Source organism: Pinus tabuliformis, chromosome 6, assembly GCF_031772625.1.
Source record: "Pinus tabuliformis cultivar Carrire ecotype Pingquan chromosome 6, CPIR1, whole genome shotgun sequence".
Taxonomy (NCBI): domain Eukaryota; kingdom Viridiplantae; phylum Streptophyta; class Pinopsida; order Pinales; family Pinaceae; genus Pinus; species Pinus tabuliformis.
The window spans coordinates 1,345,490,070-1,345,512,864 of record NC_142292.1 but is presented as its reverse complement, the minus strand read 5'-3'; positions in this window follow the sequence as shown (position 1 = coordinate 1,345,512,864).

Below are 22,795 nucleotides of genomic sequence, written 5' to 3'. Positions count from 1 at the left end.
ATTACCATGTGAAGTGTATTGTAAGCGATAAAATATTTGAATAATTTTCCAATTAAAGTGAACTGCTCCTCTATTATAGTATTTAAATTTTCTGTATAATCAAAGATTTGGAAGATGATTAATAATTATTTTGTTAAATGTTTTGGAACTGATCTCACATTTATAATAATTCTTTTGGTATCCCTTGCTAAATATTTTGCAACTGATCTAATATTTATCTAACACGGCAATAAATGCTATTGTTTCGAAAACCCATAATAATAATTGGGTGCATGATGATGATGGAGTCTGCAAGAAAAGGACGATATTATGAGGAAACTGAGTAGAATTTTAATCAGAGCTAACTCAACAATCATGAAACTTTAGGAAGAATCCGATGATTCACTATGAGAGGGTAGCCAAATTACTGGTATATTTAATTGTATATAAAAATATGAAGAATTATATATATTTTTTTGCTAGAATTAAAAATTAGTATAAATTTATGCTAAATATTGATTTAATATGATTAGAAAGGGATTCAATTTTTTTCAGGTGTAATTTCTTTTATGAGCTGATAAATATTTTGTCTAGCTATTTAGTTTTTCTATTTTTATATTTTTAAAAAATTTTATTTTGGTTGATATAAAAAAAATTTCAACTTTAATGACGGATTGACAGAATTACACATCACACTGAGCCGTAAAATAAGTCTTTCATCCTGTTATCACAAAATCAGTACTAAGGGCTGCAGCCAAGCAAGATTTCATGTAACTCTTTCAACCAGACTTTAGACTAAGGATAAGCCTCCTTAGTCAGAGAGGGCTCTCTCACAAACTTTTGATAAAAATCAATCACAACAACAGATGGCTAACTCTTCACAAATTTATGAAAGCAAAGCTGGTTGGACACATATCAAATTGGTCTTCATTGGGCTATGGAGTCTCACACATTTAGTAAACAAAATCACAGTCATTTCATGGAAGTCAAGGTTCTTTGCATCAGATGTTCAAACATATTTCACATAAACCACAGCTTGCCAAACATACAGGAAGTCAGAGCATTAAACATGAATTCTGAGTGATTATGCTATAACAAGGCTGTAAAAGAACATTAAGAGAATAAACCACCATCATATTTGAACAATATAATCCATTGAGAATCTTGAGAAGAAACAACCACTGTTTTACTATTACTGTAATAAGTCTTTACATTGGCCCAAATAAACTCTGTTTTTGTATAAAATCTCCAACCTTTTTTACATCAGAGTCATTTCTATATATAGGAAAACAAAAATACAACTACTTGAGACTCCTCCTCCAGCATGAGGGGAGCTCGAAATCCTATCATTAATTGCCTTATCCATATCTAAACAAACTAATTAATTACAAAGGTATTGCACTGTGAAAACATAGAGTCCCATTCCCATTGAAACTCTAAGTCTATCTCCTCGTGTGCATTGATGCTTTCTTGAACTTTGACACCTGTACCATTTCAGTAATAGCCAATACATGCTGGAGAAACATTCACTGAACGAGCAGCTTCGGATACTTGTTGTGTGGATGACTCATCAGTTGATGAAGATCTGTGCCCTATTTTCACGGTCTCTGCCTCCCATTAGTCTTTATGCACTAAAATACTATGCTCCAAGCCATTTAATTCCTTTAATAACCACGCATAATCCAATATGCCTTATGATCTGGACACTTTGTGAGCTGAACAGGTGTACCACTCAAAATTTCGGTAACCCTACCAGAACCCTAAAAATTCGGCTATAAAGTAACTTTAGGAAGACTTTAACAAAAATTTCATCTTTTTCTTCAATACTTACACCTGTCACCTTTTGAATATCTGGATAGCTTTGTATAATCTCCATGCTGGCCTCGAGTCATCCTTTTCAAGATTTGCTGACCTCAGCATCAATTTCATTTTTTCACATAAACAGTCATCTACAGCAGTTTCGTAGCGCGCTACGAAACTGCTGTAGGTAATCAAAACAGAACATATGAATCTTAAAGCACTGATGACTTAACTTCGTGATTTCTTCAGTTACTTTGTACAGGTGTAAGGGATCCAAAAAGTTTCAAAATGATAACAACCAAAATTTATCAAAACTTGAAAAGCAAATTTCCTCTTGGATTAATCAGCTAGTTTACCTAGCTTCTTCTTCAAACTGCTAACTTCTTCCTTCAAAGCCTTGTTTTCTGCTCTTAAGCTCGTGTTCATCTGTTTCATGATTTTTGCCTGCTTTAGAGCTGGCACTGTCCACAAATATGCATCAGACACTGAGTCACTTTGGCTCATTAGACTTGTTCTGCCTTTTATTACAGCCTTTTTATAATTTGCATATCTCACTGCCCTTTCCTTAGAAACATTTTTAATCTGAGGCACTTCTTCTTGTGTTGTTCCTGCCTGTTGCTTGATAGCAATGACATTTCCACCTTGGCTGATGATGACCCTATTACTCTTGTTTTTACTTCTGGTTGTATGAACTGTTCTGGTCAAAACCTCATGTACATCTGTACTAGGCACTTCTAAAGGTGCCTTCTCTTTCTGCACTTTCTGCACTTCTTTCATTTGTCCTCTTGTGACTGGCCTACGTGGCTTGAAAGCATATTCTTTACTAGGCTCCTCAAATTTCAACCTTTTTGAAGCTATTGGTTTTTTAGTACTTTCGGGTGAAGATTGAGTGAGGTCAATATGCATTGGTTGCACTGGGTGATCTTGCTCAAACTCTATTGGTTCAATCTGTATTGGCTGATCTTGCTCAAGTTCAATAGCTTCAAGTAAGTCATTTAAACTGCCTTTTGAAATAGGGCTTTCTTCCACAGTAATTGACTTACCCTTCTCCTTGTTTAGTTGACCTCTAGTTTTCACCCTTGAAATCTTTTCAACTTCACTTGGTTTAGCTTCATCCTTCTTTTTCTGGATCTTCTGCTTTGATGACTGAGGTGTCTCCTTAGATGATGACTTAGGTGTTTCCTTTGCTGATGATTTAGGTGTCTCTTTTGCTACCACAGACTTCTCTGATTTCCTTAACTTGGTTTTAGGCTTCTTTTGGTCTGTCACCTCTTTTCTGAGCTCAGCCAGAGTAGGTTCTTCGCTCCTTCCTTCCCTTTCCCTCACAAGCAATGGAGTGAGGCCTGTTTTGCTTGGAAAGCCGGCCATAAAAACAAATGAATCCCAATCTCTGCCAATCTTTTGTAAACCATCCAACACCAGCAACTTTACTAAACCATGATGAAACAAGGATGTTTCACAACCATCTTTCTTTAACTGGATTTTATCACACATTTTACTAATGCTTCTGAATAAATAGAAAGGTATATCTATTGAAGCCTTACCTGTGAAATGCAACAAAAGTTTGAAGTGATAGGAATAAACTTTATTGTACCTTCCCTCGCATGTTAGGTATTTCTGGATGCATGTGAGGAGCATAGCATAATGTTCTTTTATGTAACTCCTTGGCACCACTTTGGTGAGGTCTTCATTAACATACGGTTCCTTCAAAAATTCTTTACAGGGACTCATGTCGAATTTAAAATTTTTGAACCATTCTTGACCTCCCCTCGGAATTTCAGTGACAATGGAAATGGCTTCAGGAGACACAGGAAATTCTAACATTGACACCTTTGAATTTAATCCAGTAAAATTCAATGCGAAAGCCTTCGTTACCTCTGCATGTCCTCCCCTCAACTTCTCGCAGAACCTCCAGCAACCAGCATTCCGAAAGGCTCTTGCCACACCTTCATCCCTGAGTGTAACATCAAGCCCCTCTGGCTCTGTCCTCAGGCACTTACCGGATCGATGTTCCCTCTTTTCCATCTTGCTTCGAATATCTTCACACAGGGAACTAATAGCAGCTACAGCTCGAAAACAATCTCGACTTTGGAGTGCAGGCTCGCTTGCAATGATCCCTTTAAATGAGAACTCAGACTTCTCATACAGCAGACATGTTTACACATTATGAAAAACACATTATGACACAACCATACCTCATAAAATCCCTTAAGATGATATTCATATGCGTGATTCTGGACCTTATGGCGGAATGATGATTTATCATGACCTGGAGAGGACATCAACTGACAAACATGAACGGACCTATGACTCACCCCTCCCGGATTTGACATTCCAAGAAAAAGCGCTACAAAAACCCCGAAACCCCGATTTCGTAGCACGGACAGTTCAAATTTAACAAAACGCGCTACGAAATGGCTGATAAACAGTACGCTGCGAAAAGACGGAAACATCATTGCGCAGCTAAATTGACCAAACAGACTGCGCTGCGAAACTGCGCAAAGTACTAATGACATGACATGCCTTAACTGACAATGATGGAGGGTATCTAACGATTTTTTTACACGAACTTACATCAATACCTTTTGAAATTCAAATTTCAAAGTGACACACACACATATAAACCTATTCACAAAACTGAAGACTTTTATATGAAACTTGTGGACAACATTACATACATGAACTATGGTTCTAAGTGATAACACATCCTAATCAATATCTCAAAAACAAGACCAAGTTTAAATAGTAGAAACTATTTCCTATTGACAATGGTTGAAGATGGACATCTCTCGGATAGTGAGGGTGACAAAATTAATAGGTTGAAAATAAAATCCCCTTTGGAATTAAACTGAGAATTTAGGTGTAAACCCAAAACCATTCCACCCTTTCCTGAGAGACTAACTGGATACACGCAACCAAACCCGGAAGAGACTGAACTTCTGGGAGAAATTAAACAACTGTGTGTAAAAATACCACTTCTCGAGGCCATCAAAGATGTACCAATCTACAACAAATTGATCAAAGAGAAGTGTTTTAGGCACCCAAGCAAGTGCAAGAGAGATGTCGCAACTATTAATGTCATAGGACAACTGTCCGATCTAATGTTGGGACAAGTAATTTGTCCAAAATATTTGGACCCTGGGAGTCCTGTAGTGGATGTCCACATCAGTGGCACCATAATCCCCCACACCCTGATTGATCTAGGGGTTGCCATTAATGTGATGACCAGGGACACTATACTCAAACTTAACCTTCAGGGTTCCATGAGAAAGACCTCGACAGTACTGGAGTTAGCAGACCGCTCCACTGTGACTCTCGAAGGGATTGTGGAAGATGTCCTGGTCTCTGTTGATTCTTGGGAGTACCCTGTGGACTTTTTGGTCCTTCAGCCAAAGGAAAATCTCACTAGATACCCCCTCATTTTGGGAAGGCCTTGATTAGCTACTACAGATGCTTACATCAGTTGTCGAGCTAGGAGCATGACCATTAAGAATGGGCCAATGTCCAAACAGCTAGTCCTATATCCTCTTGCCCAACCTTAGAGGAGGAAGATGAGGATGAAGTCTACTCTGCACCTGTGTGCATCGTGGAAGCCACTGGGGGGGTCCTCAAACTGAGGATGACCTTATTGAGAATTTAATCCAAAATCCACCTCCTAGTGTGTTGCCATTAGAAGAGTTGGTAGGATACACCCAAGCCAGTGCTTTAGGGGATCTCTGTGTGGTTGATCCGACCTCTTCTTGAGTTAAGAATGTGGAATTTGGCTCTGAAAGAACCTTGAAGATCAACTTGTCCCTATCTCCCTCTCAAGTGGAGCTGTGCAGCTTGTTGAACCGCCATTTGGATGCTTTTGCTTGGAGCTACAAGGAGATGAAGGGAGTCCACCCTTCAGTCTGTACCCATCACATTTACATCAAAGAGGATTATAAACCAGTCAAGCAGCCTCAGAGGAGAATGAATCTAGCCCTTAAGGAAATTGTTAAAGAAGAACTGCAAAATTTATCGGACACAAGATTCATCTACCCCATCTTTGACAGCGAGTGGGTTTCTCCTCTAGTGCTTGTGCCCAAGAAAAACGGGAAGTGGAAAATCTGTGTAGATTATCGAGAACTTAGCAAAGCCACCAAGAAGGACCATTTCCATTTTCCTTTCATAGATCAAGTGTTAGATGGGCTGCAGGGAAGAAGTTATTTTCTTTCCTAGATGGGTTTAGCGGGTATAATCATATCCAAATCAGCCTGGAGACCAAGATAAGACCACTTTCACTTGCCATGGGGTACCTATGCCTACTGGGTCCTCCCCTTTGGGTTATGCAACACTCCTGCCACTTTCTAGAGAGCAGTACTGGGCATATTCATTGAGCTGGTTCATGATTCGGTGGAAATCTACATGGGTGACTTTACTCCTTATGGGTCCAACTTCCAAGAAGCATTGACTAACTTGGGAAAAGTTTTAACCAAGTGTGTTGAAATGAACCTGTGCCTCAGTCTTGAAAAATGTGAGTTCCTGGTGACTGAAAGGACCGTGCTACGTCATAAAATTTCTCAGTAAGGCTTACATGTGGATCCCAACAAGGTTACTATCATCCAATGGGTTCCACCTCCTCAAAAGGTAAGGGATGTTCGGAGTTTTTTAGGCTTAGCTGGATATTATAGAAGGTTCATTAAATATTTCAGTATGCTAGCCTCTCCATTGTTTGGTATTTTCGGGAAAGATGTTGAGTTTATGTGGACTGACAATTGTCAAGAGGCTCTGGATGTGTTGAAGGATAAGCTGGTAACTACCCCAATCTTGAGATGTCCAAACTAGACCCTACCTTTCCACATTCACACAGATGCCTCGAACAAAGCCATGGGAGCAACTTTAAGACAAGTTGAAGAGAAGCTACCATATGCCATATATTTCGTCAGCAAAAACCCGTCCAAGGTAGAATTAAACAATACGATAACTGAGAAAGAGCTCCTAGCTGTAGTCCATTCCCTAAACAAGTTCAAACATTACATCACTGGTTATCAAACATTCGTACACACTGATCATGCTGCAATTAGGTATTTGATGAATAAACCTGATGTAAATGCTCGTATCATTATATGGTTACTTTTATTGCAACAATTTGATTTGACCATTGTTGACAAGCCAGGTAAGGAAAATGTTGTTGCTGATTTTATGTCTAGACTAGATTTTCCTACAGGAGAAGAAGGGGTGGTGGATGATCAAAAGCCAGATGAACACCTGTTTATTATTTCAGTACTCTCACCATGGTTTGCTGATATAGCCAATTACTTGGTTTCAGCATAATTCCTGCCACACCTATCCTCAAAAGAGAAGAACAAGATCATTAGGAAAAGTGCCCCATTCACTTGGATTGGGGGCAACCTGTTCAAACTTGGCCCAGATCAGATTTTGAGGCATTGTGTCAGGGAGGAGGGGCCAGTCAGCAAGTCTCTTAAGCATTCACCTTTGGAAATGATTCTCCCAAGACAAGAAACTATCTCTCTTACACAAGCAACACAACACAACCTTCCCTAAGCTATCAAGCACTTCCACACTTATCACACCAACTACCTATAGTAGCAGCAATCTGAGCACTATAAGCTCCACACAATCCAAGCCATTCCAAACTAGCTCCTCATGGTAATGGTAGAGGTTTATATAGGAGAGGGAGTCTCCTTGAATGGTGGAAGGATGAGCTTATCTTCAAGGGAAGAAGTTGCAAAGGGTCGAACAGACATGCCATAGAAGGGAGGCGATACTCACAAGGCCAACAACCAAGTCTGGAGTTATCTGGAAGCCTGGCTGTTGGAACAAATTCGCCCAAACTGGATCAGCGCGGGTGCATAACTGGTCTGGCGCGCTGACGTCGCAAGGCAATGACGGTCAGGCTGCTGTCAGCGCGGGTTAATACAAACAGAGGCTGCGCTGGTCATGAAATTTGATCATCGCGGAAAAGTCGTGTTCTTTCGCGCTGGCAGCGCACGCGGTCTGTTACGAAGCGCCAGTCAGTGCGGGTATTTTAGAAACAGACGCGCTGATGAGGAAAACTTTAGAAAAGTGGGTTTTTGGGTCATTTCAGAAGGCATGAACTTGATTATTGTGAACTCCTGACATAGTAGGGTGACTGACAGGGAGACAGTGAAAAATTACTGTGTAACAGATGCCCCCTAAAGCATGAAGACCGAGAGAGTGGGAGGGGTGAAATGCTTTACAAAACTTGCCGAACTGGAACACCACCAGGAAGGACCGAATATCTCTGATAATCAAGTACATGCAGTCTAGGCATGGGCGCAGCCATCCGAAAGACGTGCGAAAGGTCTGTGGAATGGACGCAGCCACCCAGCTAAAGAGACCAGAATAATGATAAGGTATGGTCGCAGCCATCCATCAATGAGTCATGTAATGATCATCCACAAAATCGCAGCCTGGACCGTAACAGATAGAGATCTAGGGTCTTGCGCTCCGTCCCGACCCGAACAAAGTACAAGTCCAAGCATGTGAATGCATGAGCTGAAGTTGAACATGCATGAACATCGTCTGATTACTAGTCAATGATCAAAACTGTTAACAGACGCGAGAGGTACCACCAATAATGACAATGGTCCTCAAGGTACTATAGGTACAATCTACGGTGTGTGAATCAATGCGCTGGTGTCGAACACCCGCAGAATCATCCGATCGGAGGCCAATGATGAAAAACTTGCGTCGAACACGAAGAACCTGCCATTGAGGCATGCAGGCTCTAAGGCACCTGAAGGGAGTCTCTAAGTCGCCTTCCTGGATAATGAGTTGAAGTCGACAGGAAGTGACCTTGATCGAAGGTGGGCCATAATGTTTCCCACATCATCGACATGAGACAGAGGTAAAATGATTTGTGTGAGATAGCAGATGAGGTTGTATTACTGCAGAGGTCAACTTCTCTTGAACATATCGGCGGCACGACAGTGGATTCGGCAGTATTCGACATCAAATGAGCATAGGGTATGATGACGAGGCAATGAGCAAATGAGAGGTCAAATAGGATAACCCGCACCCACGGAGGTCAGTCGTGAAACAAAATGAGAAATTCCCACCCGACACGAATGCAGACCAGAGCCATGTTCAAGAGTGACATACTGCCGACACGACAATTATAGTTCCATTTTCCCCACCATTTCTGGCAGGTACCCCGGTTATTTTTGGATGACAAGCTTGACGGGGATAGCATATGCTTGGAGAGTGTCATTTTGATGATGCCTGATGTCATCAAGTGTTTAACGAGCCTAACAAAGGAAAAACTCGGCGTCTTTTCCTGTTTAGAGAGTCTGAAAAGACAGCGGAAAAGGAAACTCCAGGGGGTCCTTTTTCGTAAAGTTATGTCTCTCGAACCCGAAAAAGTATAAAACAATGCTCGAAAGAACCGCCCGACCATTACGATCGAGGAGTACTTTTCGTAAATAGTGCCTTCGACCTGAAAAAGTAAAAAAGCGGTCGGAAGCACGTCGTTTTAGAGCCAATAACGAGTGTGAAACGACAAACACCCGGCAATCTTTTTAAGTTAAACGGTCGAAAAAGAGCTTAAAATGACCGCCTCTCGTTCCTTTTAACGAGACGAAAGGAAGCTCGGCAATATTTTCTTGATTCATGTCGGAAAAGAGCTCAAAGACGACATTTTTTTGAAACCAAGTACACGAAAGACTGCTATGACCACGTCAGTTACCTGAACCTGCACAAGAACACCACCCGCATAAATCTATTCGACATGTGTAAAAAACATATTAAAACATGCATAAAGGCATAATACAGTGACATTAGTGCTAAAACCATGGCGAAAAGATGACAAAAACTCATATGGATAAGAAATTATAGTCAATTATGAATTTTTTACCATAAATAGGGGGGTAAAAGTAATTTTTTACCATTGTTACCATTTTGGGTCGTTGGTGGGCTACAGTATTGTAGCAATAATGCTACAACTCCTGGAGCTTCCTATCTCTAATTTTATCAACCCGGTAGTTCGTACAAACTTGGAAGCGACGGTGTTGTATGCACAAGTACTAGCTCTTGTCGCAGCTGTCACTTGGTCAGCTGGCACAAGTCCGCTAGGGCTCAAGCCAACTTCTATATGCTCTTAGAAGAAGCTTTCTAAATGATGGACGAAGGCTATCTCAACGGAAAGTAATCTACTTTGCAAAAATGGACTGAAAGCCAACCAAAACATGGAAACCCTAATAAACCCTAATCTGACTAGTTTAACCTCTATGATGCAATAGTGAGAGTGCAAATGTCTAAAAATGATGCCATTACTTCTAGTGATGTGAAATGCATGAAATCAAACTACTTCCATTAAAAAGAACATTGTTTTTGTATTTTTGCTTAAGTGGTTGGAGTTATTATGACTTGTTTCTTATTAGGTTTTGACTGTGCAGGGGTCGTTTGAAGGGAAAGAAAGCTTGGGAAAAGTCAAGAGGGCTAGGAGAGGTTCCAGGAGATCCAAAACATCATTCCACAGAAGTCCACAACGTTCAGGTGCTCGGCAACCGAGTGTGCAGGCTTCTACAGGATGTCTGCAGGGGTTTCTAGAGGATGTTCAGAGAAGAGGATTTTGGAGCATGGATGGAGGGGAAAAGATGGAGGAATGAGTATGGAGGTGAAATAGGGGTGTGAAGAGGTCTAGGACTTGGTGGATGAGGCTAAGGAGCGATTGGATTTGTTCAAGGATGGAGGAAGCGATGATGCACAAGAATGTAGGAATTAGGGCAAGGTGGGGAAAGTATGGCAAATGAAGGGTACAAATCATGGACTAAGGGTTGGAGCAGATTATCTGATGGATTATGGGTAGATAGAGAGGGATAACAGGTACTCTGCAAGTTATTTTTCGAATTTAACAAATGAAGACTTGGAAAATCAAGAACCTAATTACCTTGACCTAATCTGACCTAGATAATAGCAAAGGAAATGGAACAGAGGTTTATTCGAAATGAAATACGTGAAATGACTATGCAACTAAGCAATCATAAACTGAAGCATGCAATCAAAACTGATATCAAGTTCGACAACTAAGAATCCAACACTATTAATTGCATGGTGAAGCAAAGAATGTGCTTTCGTGGGCAGCAAGGTTACATTGGTCCCAGCTCATGATTCCACTGAAGGGGAGGTGAGATCCAAAGTAATTGGTAGCCTTTTTCTGAATATATTCCCTGTGATTAACCTATCAAGTAAATCTGAACATGAAGAACCTTTTTAATCATCAAAAGAAACCTAAATAACAACACAATATTTAAATCTAAATAGCAAATTTTATTCTAAGAATGCAACAAAACACATAAAGATAAACAAGGGAGGTACTGGGCGCTTGAGATGGGCCCAACCCCAAGAGCTACAGCCTCCCAAGAGAGATTTAGAGCTGGTGCAAAGCTAGATTCATCTTTATTAAACAAGAATGAAGAGTTACATCAAAACTGTCCACAAGGAGAGCTTGAGAATGAGCTGAAAGCAAAGCTAATCTATTGCATAACAATCGAACTACAAGCTAGCTAACTAATGGCTAAAACAAAATGACTAACTGGCTAACCCAATTGACTAACTAGCTAACAAAAATGACCAACCACTAGCTACCCAAAATGACTAACAACTAGCTAACCAAAATGAGGCCCCAAGCCTTCATATTTATACAATTTGAGGACCCAACAGTCCTCCTAAAAGTTAGGGACTTGGCTGCCCAAGACTTGTAGTTAACAGCAGTCCTACTTGACTTGCTTGGCTGCCCTTGTGCTCATTGATTTGGTGGCCTTTGAACTCTGAGCTGATGGTGGAGAATTCTAGGTAAGGGTCCATAAATGAGGGGGACACCTTCCTACAAATCCTCTAGCTTGTTCTCCCACGAATTTGGCTGCCAAGTGCTCATTAAGACCTTCAATTTTGTCTCCAAGTTGACCAAAAAGGCTACACAAAGCACCCATTAGACTTGTTGGCATAATGACTAACCAAATTCACTCTATTAACATAAAAATAATAAAAAACATGCAATAAACAAATGAGAATGGTGGACTAAGCCAAATTAGGAGGTTGAATGAGCCCAAATAATTGTACATTTTTGGGGCTCATCATCACCCCCCTACTGAAGGTGTTGCTCATCCTCTAAGCAACCAATCTATCTCCTTGTCTTTGATGGCCATGGTGGCTTCTTTGGCTAACATCTCGGCTGATTTCTCCTTTGGCTTCCCTCTTTTCAAACTTTCCTGTAGAAACTGTTCGCTGGCTTCCTGTAGAAACAGTCCTCTGTCTTCCTGTAGAAACAGTTCGCTGGCTTCCTGTAGAAACAGTCTGCTAGCTTCCTGTAGAACCAATTTCACTGATTTTACTTGGCTGGGGGTGCCCTCTCCTTGAACTGTGCTGTGGCAGCCTTCATCTTCTCCTCCTTTCTGCTCTTCTCCCTCACGGCCTGCTGCTTTTCCTGTCAAATTCTCAGCTTCCTGTAGAACTGTCTCAGCATCCTGTAGAGAGGCCTTTGTGTCCAACATTTTCATTCTTTCTCTCTAAGTGGATGTCTTCGGGCTTCCCTGTTCATAGCTGATGGATATCTTTGAAGGAGGCTCCTCCTTTTGTTTAGCTTTCGTGTCCTTAATGACAATTTGCTCCTTTGACAGTGGTTTGGGTTTGCCCACTTTTATCTGTGTGCTCCTTTTTCACTTTAAAGTACATGAAGGTTTGCCTCTTTCCCTTCCTTTTTGGTCTTGGAGGTGTGCTAATGGTGGCAAGTATGGCTGCTGCCTCCTTGGCCAAAATCTCAGGCGATTTTCCCTTTTTGTTCCTCTGTTTCTAGACTTCCTGTAGAAAGTCCTGTGCTGACTGTTTTCTGTCTTATGCTCAGCGGTCATGTCAAATTCCTCTTTTTCCTTCTGTTTTACCCTCTGCTTGAATGCCTTGTGCTCCCTCATCAATGTTCTTCTCACTTTCTTCAGTTGGCATGGTGTTGAGTTTGTGTTTTAACCAAAAAAAAGGAAAATTGTTCATGGGAACAATCATTTCACTGCGACAGAGGATAGCTGAATTCTCTTCTTTTTTTGGGACCAAATAAGGAATTCTTCATGCTCCTTATAACATCAAATGACAGTAATCCCCTTGTGTTAAAGCTGTTGTCACCTAGAATTGGTCTGTCTATTTATGTAAGAGATTTTTTACAGAATAGAGCATAAGGACATTGATTTTTTCCAACACATTGATAGATGTGTAAATTCAGGTTTTTCCACACACACAGGTCAGTCTCTACTGCTGCATGTCTTCTTTGCAAGGGAATGTTTTGTTTTCTTCTTTTTCTTTTTAAAATTGATGAGGATATTTCAGAAGCAGAAGAAAAGAATGGGTAAACTCATTGAATCATGCAGGCAGACTTCCACTGTTCTCCATGCACAGGCAACCTTTTTTACTCTCATTTTTCAATTTAATGTCGTGTTCAATGCACCATTTTGCACCAACAAATCATGCACAAAGAAGTTTCCCCACTCCTACCTTGTTTGGAGCTTGAAATTCACCAAAAATCCCAGGTTTCCTTTTTGCATGGTTGTTTTCTGCGTTTCCTGTAGAAGACTTCCTGTAGAAACGCCTGTAGGGTGTCTCTGCGTCTTTGAATGATCTTGGCATGCGGGAGAATTTTTAACAAGCTGAAAAACTTGGCGAAGGACGTCAGTTTAACAAAATTCAGAGGCAGAGGATTCAGCTGAAGAGGTTTGCAAGTGTAAATGAATCAGCAGTTAACGTGAGTCTTCAGCCGAGCCGTCATTAATTGCTGCGTGATTTGCATGAGAGAGTGAAGTGGCCAAGTGTACGTGGCCACATGAAACGGCAGTGCTGTGAAGCTGCATGTCCTCTCCCCGTTAATCAACTGCACTAGAGTTAAACTTTCTATCACTGTTTTTTTCTTTTAATTTTTTTTTTAATTTTTACGTGAGTCCATTGTCCACGTGCACTGCGTGGCTGCCGGCGGAGTTCTAAAGCAGACAATCAGTTGAGCCTTGCTAATCCGTGGTGTTGGGGGGAAAAGTATCTAATGCAGAATGCCTCTATCCCACTCTGAAGGTGATAGTACTCCAGCAACAACTGAATGCAAAGCTACTCAAAGTTTCTTCTTTATGATATGAGAGAGGGAAGAAAAGGATGATCTACTAACCGTTATCTTGCGCTAATAGTCGACCCAGTCTTCACTCCTTGCCGCTTGCTCCTAGCTCCTTGTCCTTTCACCGGCCCAGCTACACACAGATCCTGTAAAAGCACAAGAAAAGGAAACTAAAAGAAGCATACATCCATAATCGATTATAGGATTAGCATAAATCAAATATACAAGCATCTATTCATCATAAAGACACATGCATATAGAAGAACCTCAAATGCTTTATTGATAATAGAAGTAAAGTTCTGAGAGAGTTACAACCACAATGGGCCCAATCCAGCAACACCTCCCAGCTGAAAGAAATCTCCTCTTCACCTCCTTCAAGCAAAACACCCAATAGCTCTATACACAAACCAACAACACTTCTTTACTTGCACAAAATTCCAGCCTCCCTAGACCTCATGAGAGAGATCTATATATAGGTTTTTGGAGAAAGGATGAGTCATCTTGAGACTGGCCTGAAGCTGACTTGTGTCCTCTCCCACTTTAGTTAATCTTCAGTTCTTGAGTCCACTTGGAGAATCTTGCTTCCACTTGGAGATCAAGACCCTCTTACTCATCACTAGGCGAATTCCTTGACCCAAGTGTCAGTTTGGAAGCTTCCTGGGCAGTTGACACCTTGCAGAATGATTGTGCCACTTGGCCAATCTCGCCCAGCGTAGGTAGCCTTCATCAGTTTTGACCTTCAGTGCAGGTACAAGGAGGAGGAGTTGACATTCAATGCAGATGCTCAGTGGAGCAGCTGACATGATCCAGAAATTGCTTGTTTTTTAGTGTTTTCAGGTGGAGAACTGATTTTCAGTGCTGTGGTTTGTAGACCTTGTTCCTCTAAGGGTAAGAACAACATGTTTAGGGACTTTGGATCCCTCATATTATTGACATTTCATGCTCCATGCTGTTAGGCACAAAAATGTCTATAACAGTTGCCCCCTAAAGTATGAGGTCATTTATCGGGTGAAATGCTTTATCAGGAGGATCCGAAGTTCATTCAATCGCTGAGAGGTGCCCTGTAATAAGATACAATACAATACATTATTTTTCATTCTGTTTTCATGATCTAGCTGAGGCGGGCATTCCCATGCTCATCTTTATAAATTCATTTTGGTACATAGAACAGACGATCGTCTGATGGTAGACTGATAATTCTCTGCTGATATTATCATCCTTTGAGTAGGATGCTCATCTGCTGCAATGATGTACATATCAAATGTCTTTATATCCTGAATATATATCGCAGCCCGGATGGATGAAACTAGATCCGGGGTCTTCAAAACTCGTTCGATCTTCACTCTAAGTACAAGTAGATCCATGTGAGAATTGTGTTGAAGTCGAACATGGAAAGACATCGCTTGATTACCGGTCAATAATGTAAACCGTTAACAAGCGCGAGAGGAATCACCAATAATGACAATGACCCTCAAGGTACTACAGTACAATTTACGTGGTGTGAATAAAGGACTTGGCGTCGAACACCACGCAAAATCTTCTGGTCGAAGGTCATTGATGTATACCTGTCGCCGGAAGTGAGAAACTTGCCATTGAGGCATGCAAGATTCAAAGTACTGGGGGGGGGTGTTCCTAGATCAACTTCTTGGATAATGAGCTGAAGTCGACAAGAAGCGATCCGTCAAAGGAGGGCCTTAATGAATCCCACATCAGTGACACGGAATGGAGCTAATGACTTTAGTGGAGGTGAAAACAATCTGGAGATATGATTCAGGGTGGCGATCATGGGTGGATGAAGGATAATGTATGGCAGTGGATGGGACACGGTTGACTCTTTCTGAACACATCTCTTGAACATATAACGACACTAATGTGATGGATCGGTAGCATTACCCCAAATACGGATGGTTTGGCGAGGACCATGGTGATGAGACCGGTGAATGAAACAACCCAACCCGATGTGGTACGGAGGACAAAGTGTCATGTTCAAGAGCGACTTGCTACCATCAAAGCTTTGAGATTCTCCCAATTTTTCCCTAGTCATTTCTAACCAGTACCTCTTTATTTTTGTCAAGCTTGAGGAGGATAACATATGCTTGTTCTATAACCTGCCCTTCGGGCAAGCCCATCGCTATGTTTTAACGAGCCTAGCGATAGGGAAACTCGTTCTCGTCTAAAGACAAGTTTGTCGCTATTTAATCATTTTAACGAGTCTAGCGACAAAGACAACTCGGTCCTTTTCATTTTTAGAGAGTCTGAAAAGGTACAGAAAGTTAACTCCAAAATTCCTTTTTCGTCATCTAATCCCTTAAGTCCGAAAAAGTATAAAACAATACAAAAGGGATGAATTTTCGATAACTTTAACGAGCCGAATAAAACAAGCGCTCGACCTTTTTGTGCAATAATCCCTCAGGTCCCAAAAGATTAAAATCTAGAGGAGGGATAGCTCTTCCGGTCCTTTTAACGAGCTGGAAGGAAAAAACTCGGCAAACTTTTCATATTTTACGAGTCAAATGAAAAGAGCTCAAAGAAGACTCGTCTTTTGAGGAACGAGTGATAAACAGGGATAGCAGCAAATTCCAGGTACAGGTTGGAATTTTCCAATCACGGTAGTGTCACAAGGATGGCTAAGTGAAATCACTCTTCGCAGCTGTTCCTCAAAATGGGTAAACAATCATATGGGGGTGAACGATCGGCCAAATGGAATGGAGGTGGCGGGTGCAAACACAACCAAGGCTTTTATGGCTAATAAATTTACGATCACAATGGTTATTTACCGGAATAGGTTCTTTTTTTTAGATAAAAATGAGCTTAAACTCTGTGGAAAACATTGCTCACTGCTTTTATTTATTTTTTAACGAGCATGAAGACCGCGTTAAAACTGCTCGGATCTTGCGTTTATATTTTAGCGAGCATGAACTTTATGCTAAAACTGCTCGATTTGTGGTCAAATTTTTTATTTTTTACCATTACTAGCTTTTCTCTTTTCAAATGTAGTACTGTATTTTTCAATTGCTGCAACAAACTATGTTAGAAATGGATAATATTTGCATGAAAATGAGATTATAACCCTAATATTTCACTTTGTACTATGTAAAAAGCCATTAAAAGATGTTTTTACCTCTCATTTACCATTTCATTTCCATTTGGTTTGTTGGAGCTCTGGAGGTGCCTCTTCCCCCTTGATTTTCACCAGCTGATTCCGGGAGATTCTGCAGACGATTTTCGGCGCCGTCTGGACCAGGTAGGAGCTGAACCCTAGCTCTTTCTTTTCATGGTTTCCTTTTCCTGTTTTTTTGCATGTTTTCCAGTCTTTCTGAGCCCCTGGGGTTTTGCCTGGGCGCCCTAGGATCAGCGCAGGTTTCCCTTTCGAAACCTGCGCTAAAGGTCAAGCTGCCTTAAGGCAGCCTGACCCTCAGCACAAGTGGGAGACTTCCTGCCTGCGCTGGGCTTAAAAAGACTGAGTTTTGAGGTTATTTTTGATGATTTTTTCGCCAGTTTTTCATCAAAACAGGAACTCATTCTCTCTCTTGTTTGCTTTGCAGGGTGACTTGAGCAAAATGTCCCTTACATGGCGAGAACGAGAACATGAAGAGGAGGACATGATTGCCCTCCATGACCCGGTCACGGTGAACGCGCTGCGGAACTGTGGCCTGCTGAAGTTCTTCCGGATCTCTAGTATGAGAGCACAGATTTCTTTACTGCAGTATATGCTTGATGCTTGGGATCCTGTTAACCAAGTATTCCAGATTAGGGGGAAGACCATCCCCTTGACCATAGAGGACATGTACTTCTTGACTGGGTTGTCAAGACGTGGTGCCTTCGTTTCCTTATCAGGTACGGCCCGGGGGACTGATTCCACCAGAGATTATGTCCGCTAGTATTGCAGGGAAGGTTCTCAGCCAAGCAGAGACGCCAAGATTGTTATCCGTGAGATTACTGATCGGGCTCTCAGGTCCATTCTGTTTACTATTGGTAGGATGGCCGGTAGCGCAGCTTTACACGTTGCCAACAGGTCCTATATGCAGCACGCCTTGGAGTGTCTCCAACCGAAAGTATTCAACTGGTGTGATGCAGTACTTGTTCAGATGAAAAGTCAATTGACCAAGATAAAGGATGGGAAGCTGAAGAACTTTGGATTTGGTTCTATTCTGACTGCCTTTGCCTTGGAGAAAATCCCACTGATGCAGCCTCAGTACATCATACTTGACTTTCCCTCTCCGACTGAGCCACGCATCCAGAGGTGGGTTGACCACATGTCTAGGCATGCAGGTCAACCTCAGATTACTTTCACTGAGGCCTTCTTTAGGAGGTTCGAGCGCCAGGAGATGGCGTTTTCTGAGTATCCATATGTGGGTATGGATTTCCGAGGTGATCCGGATTTGGTTCTACCGGATGGCAAGCAGTGGGGTGCCATTGGTAAACTCTTTGACCACATTACTGTTTATTGTTCTTATTCATAACGTTGATGTGCTTTATTCTATCAAGACTTTTAATTGTACTCTTGGGTGCATGCAGATATTGGTCCTGTTCGCCCAGCAGTTCGTCCGAGATCGCCAGCTGCTGCCCCAGCAGGGGAACCTGCTAGGAGAGCTGTTATCCGCGATCTTGACGACACCAAGACCCTTACAGCTGTGCAGGAGCAGGTTGAGAGCCTTTCTCGTGGCCTTCTGGATGTACAGATCGACGAGTTACCTTTACAGATGCAGCGTCATACCATTGGCGTGCCTAGACGATGGACTCGTCTCTTACGCATGATTGCACAGGCCGTGACGTACTATCATGAGCACCATTAGGCTAGGGTGCCCCCTAGCATATTTTTGAGTTTTCAGGTCACATGACCAATTTTGTCTTGGTTACAGAACATTATGTATGAACTTATATAAACAGCTTATATATTTTGATTTTCGGATTTTATTCTGGTTGATTTACGTGATCCATATGTACAATCTTTGATGATGTGTCCTTTTTATAAATGTTGCAAATGTCGATCTAACACATAGTTTGCTAATGAGTCGGTTAATGTGTTTAAATTTCTTGAAATATGTTGATATTGAATCGAATCAAATCGCCTTTCCAAGATCTTAACCCTTAGGAACATGCGATAAATAGCTGGATTGCGAACAGAATATATACCATTGAGTTGTAGTATGACGAGCTGTGAGTCTAGCCTGACAATTAGTCGGCGTATGCCACGTGTGATGGCATCAGAGAGTAGTTCTATCAACGTGCTATACTCAGCGATGTTGTTCGTTGATTGCCCAACACATACTCCTCTGAAACTTACTAACTCGCCGCTTGGATCAAAAATGGCCCAGGTTGCGGAGGACAGGTTTCGCGAACTACGACTCGCTCCGTCGGCATATCCAACACATGTCTCCATAAGGTTTGACATCTGCCATCAATGAAAAAGGTGGATCACTCGACCAGAACAAATACTTTAGCGAAAACAAAATACAACAAAAGCATGCAGGTTACTATTTAAGCATAGTAACGCTTGAGGTACAACCTGTTGCGGGGCTGCACCAGTGGAATTCCATCGTAATCCATTAACTCGTAGGCCCTTTTGCTAACACCCTTTTAACAATATAGGGGCCCATCCATAAGGACTTGAATTTACCTGCTCCCAATTTATCGGATTCTTGATCATAAAGCAAGACCAAATCACCTTCTGAGAAGACACGAGGTTTGACATTTTTGTCGAATTGAGCCTTGACTCGTTTCTTATGGGCCTCGTTAGCCAAAGCGGCATCACGACGAGTTTCATCCAACTGGATTAATTCCAAGAAACGAGCCTCTTCCTCTGAAGTTCCGGGGAGGAGGTCGATCGCGAGTTTAAGCGACGAAATTTCGCACTGGATCAGCAAGACTGCTTCCAGGCCATACACCAATTGAAAAGGCGTGAACCCGGTTGCGTTCTTTACCGAGGTTCGGTAAGCCCACAAAGCTGAGTACAGGATTAGGTGCCATCTTCTTTTATGAACCCGATCATCCTTTGCAACATACGCTTCAAGACCTTGTTGATCACCTCAACTTGTCCGTTGGCTTGCGGATAATATGGGGTAGAGCTGTCGTGAGATAGCCCTAGCTTGGCAGCTAATTCGACCATCATGTGATTGCGAAAATGCGATCCATGATCTGTAACTATAGCCTGTGGTACGCCGAACCTAGCGACTACATGATTGAAAAAGAAAAGGGGAGCTGTTTCACCAGTGTTATCCAATGTAGGCATCGCCTCGGCCCATTTGGTAAAATAGTCGACAGCGACTATTATATACCCATGCCCCCCGGTCGAGGTAGGGTTACATTGCATGAAATCGATGCCCCACTTGGCAAAGGGCCCAACAGCAACTATAGGTTGCAAGGGTACGGGTGGTCGTCTGGTTTTGCTATCAAAGATTTGACAAGCATGGCAACTTCTGACTGCTGTTATGCAATCTTTGAACATGGTTGGCCAGAAGTATCCTGCTCGTAGTATTCTTTGTGTTGTTGCATATCCAGACTGATGCCCCCCACACGCGCCTGAATGAAAATCATTCAGGGCTTTTTCGGCCTCCTCATGGGTAAGGCACCTCCTCAGAACTGTATCGACACCACGACGGTAAAGTGTATCACCGACGATCATGTAGTCTTTTTCTTGGTATCGTATACGTTTTTGTTCTGAATGAGAGGTATTAGACCTAAACTTTTGGGTTTGGAGATAAACTATGATATCTCCGTACCACTCATCGCTTACAGATATCAGAAACAAACTTTCATCCACGATTGACTCTTCCGATGTTTCATCGTTGGACGACGATGGGAAATCGCATAATAATTCTGCGAAAACTAGAGCTTTCTTTGATTTGGATTTTACAAATTCCAGATCAAACTCTTGAAGGATAGCTATCCATTTTGAATATTTGCCCCCAAGCAACTGTCGCGACAGTATATAAGTCATGGGGTTGCAATCTGACAAGACGGTAGTTTTCCGAAAGAGGACATAATGTCGAAACCTTTGAATCGCTTGAACAGCTGCAAGCGCTAGTTTTTCCACATAAGAATATTTACTTTCTGTATCGTTTAAGTTTTTACTTAAATAATAGATAGGATGTTCAATTCCCTCGACTTCTTGAACTAAAACCATCGCAATGGTCGTATCCGCTGCAGCCAGATACAGGTTAAAATCTCTTTGATAGTCCGGGGCGTACATTAATGATCCTTTTACTAGACAATCTTTCAGAGCATCAAAGGAAGCTTGCGCCACCTGGTCCCAGACAAAAGGTACATCCTTTTTCAAAAGACGAGTATAACCTTTAGCAAGTTCTGCGTGATTTGGAATGAACCTCCTCAGAAAGTTTGCTTTCCCTTGGAGTTTCTGAATCTTAAGCAAATTTTCTTGAACCTTATAGGGGTCGAGACGAATCCCATCCTTAGAGACTACAAAGCCAAGTAAACGACCAGAGCCGACGCAAAACACACATTTGTGTGGGTTGAGTCTTATCTTGTAGTGTCGGCAACGTAGAAATATCGCTCTTAAATGCTGCGGATGATCAGTCCGCTTTCGCGAATGAGCCGGAAGATCGTCGAGATAAGGTTGAACAATGTTCTTGATGTCATGGAAGGCATAATTCATCGCCCTCTGAAACGTCGCCCCTGCGTTCTTTAAACCAAAGGGTAATTTTCGATAAGCGAATGTGCACCATGGACAAATAAATGCAGTCTTCGACTGGTCCTGTGGGCGGATATTTATTTGATTATACCCGGAAAATCCATCCATAAATGAAAAGATTTCACATCCGGCGCATTCATCAATTATCTAGTCGATGAAGGGTGTAGGGTAGTTGTCCTTCGGACAAGCTTGGTTTATATCCCTATAATCAACACACACTCTAATCGTCCCTTGTTTTTTCATAACAGGGACAATATTCGATACCCAATCGGTTAGAGGAACCGGGTAGATGAATCCAGCATGGAGGAGTTTTTCAACTTCCGCCTTGATGGCAGCGGCTTTCTTTGGGTGCACCTGCCGAAGCCGTTGTCTTACTGGTTTGACATCAGGATACATTTTAATTTCATGTTCAACTATACTCGAGTCGATGCCTGGCATTTCATCATATGACCAAGCAAAGACATCTCTAAATTCACGAAAAAGAGCGTTATATATTTCCAGTTCTGAAGGGGAACAACCTTTGCCGACATAAATATTCTCTACAAGATTTGTGTTGGTCGAGATATTTATGGCTATAGTCTCTTCGATATTGGATAGGTTTCACTCGGAATCCACCGTGTTTACAGTATTTGTTAGGAATTCAAATACTGAAGGGTGATAAAGGTCACTTTGAGTATCTTCTTCATATTCCGGAAGAAGGGAACGATGGTGGTGATCATTCCATGGTGTCCCCTCAATCATCATTGATTGTAAGATTCCTTCGTCGGTCCCATGTTCTTTCGACCAAGGATCTAGTGGGGTTCCATATTCTCTAGACCTATCTACCCAAACGCTTGACGAGCGTTGATTTGGGCTCGCCTCCCATGCCTGAAATATTGATTGCTACAATACTTCCAAAGGGCTTGGGGACAATACCATTGCATGATCCAAGTTGACCCTCGTGGAAGATATCATGTTGCAGGTTGCTACAAACGGTACATTTCCCGAATAAACAGGAGGTGGTAGCGCGAAAGTTCCCATCAAAATGGGATCTTTCAATAATCCTACTCCGATATCTTGAATTGAATGGTTACTTTCATGGATCATGGGAATGCTTCCTGTAACTTGCGAACCATTTGGGAGGAAATTCTGTTGGTCGACGATCATAATCCCTCCTTCAAACGGGAATGCGATCTTCCTAAAATAAGTCAACACGACAGCTGCCATGGCATAAATCCATGGTCTTCCCAGTAGGATGTTATAATCAAGATTTCCATCAATGACTTCAACATCAA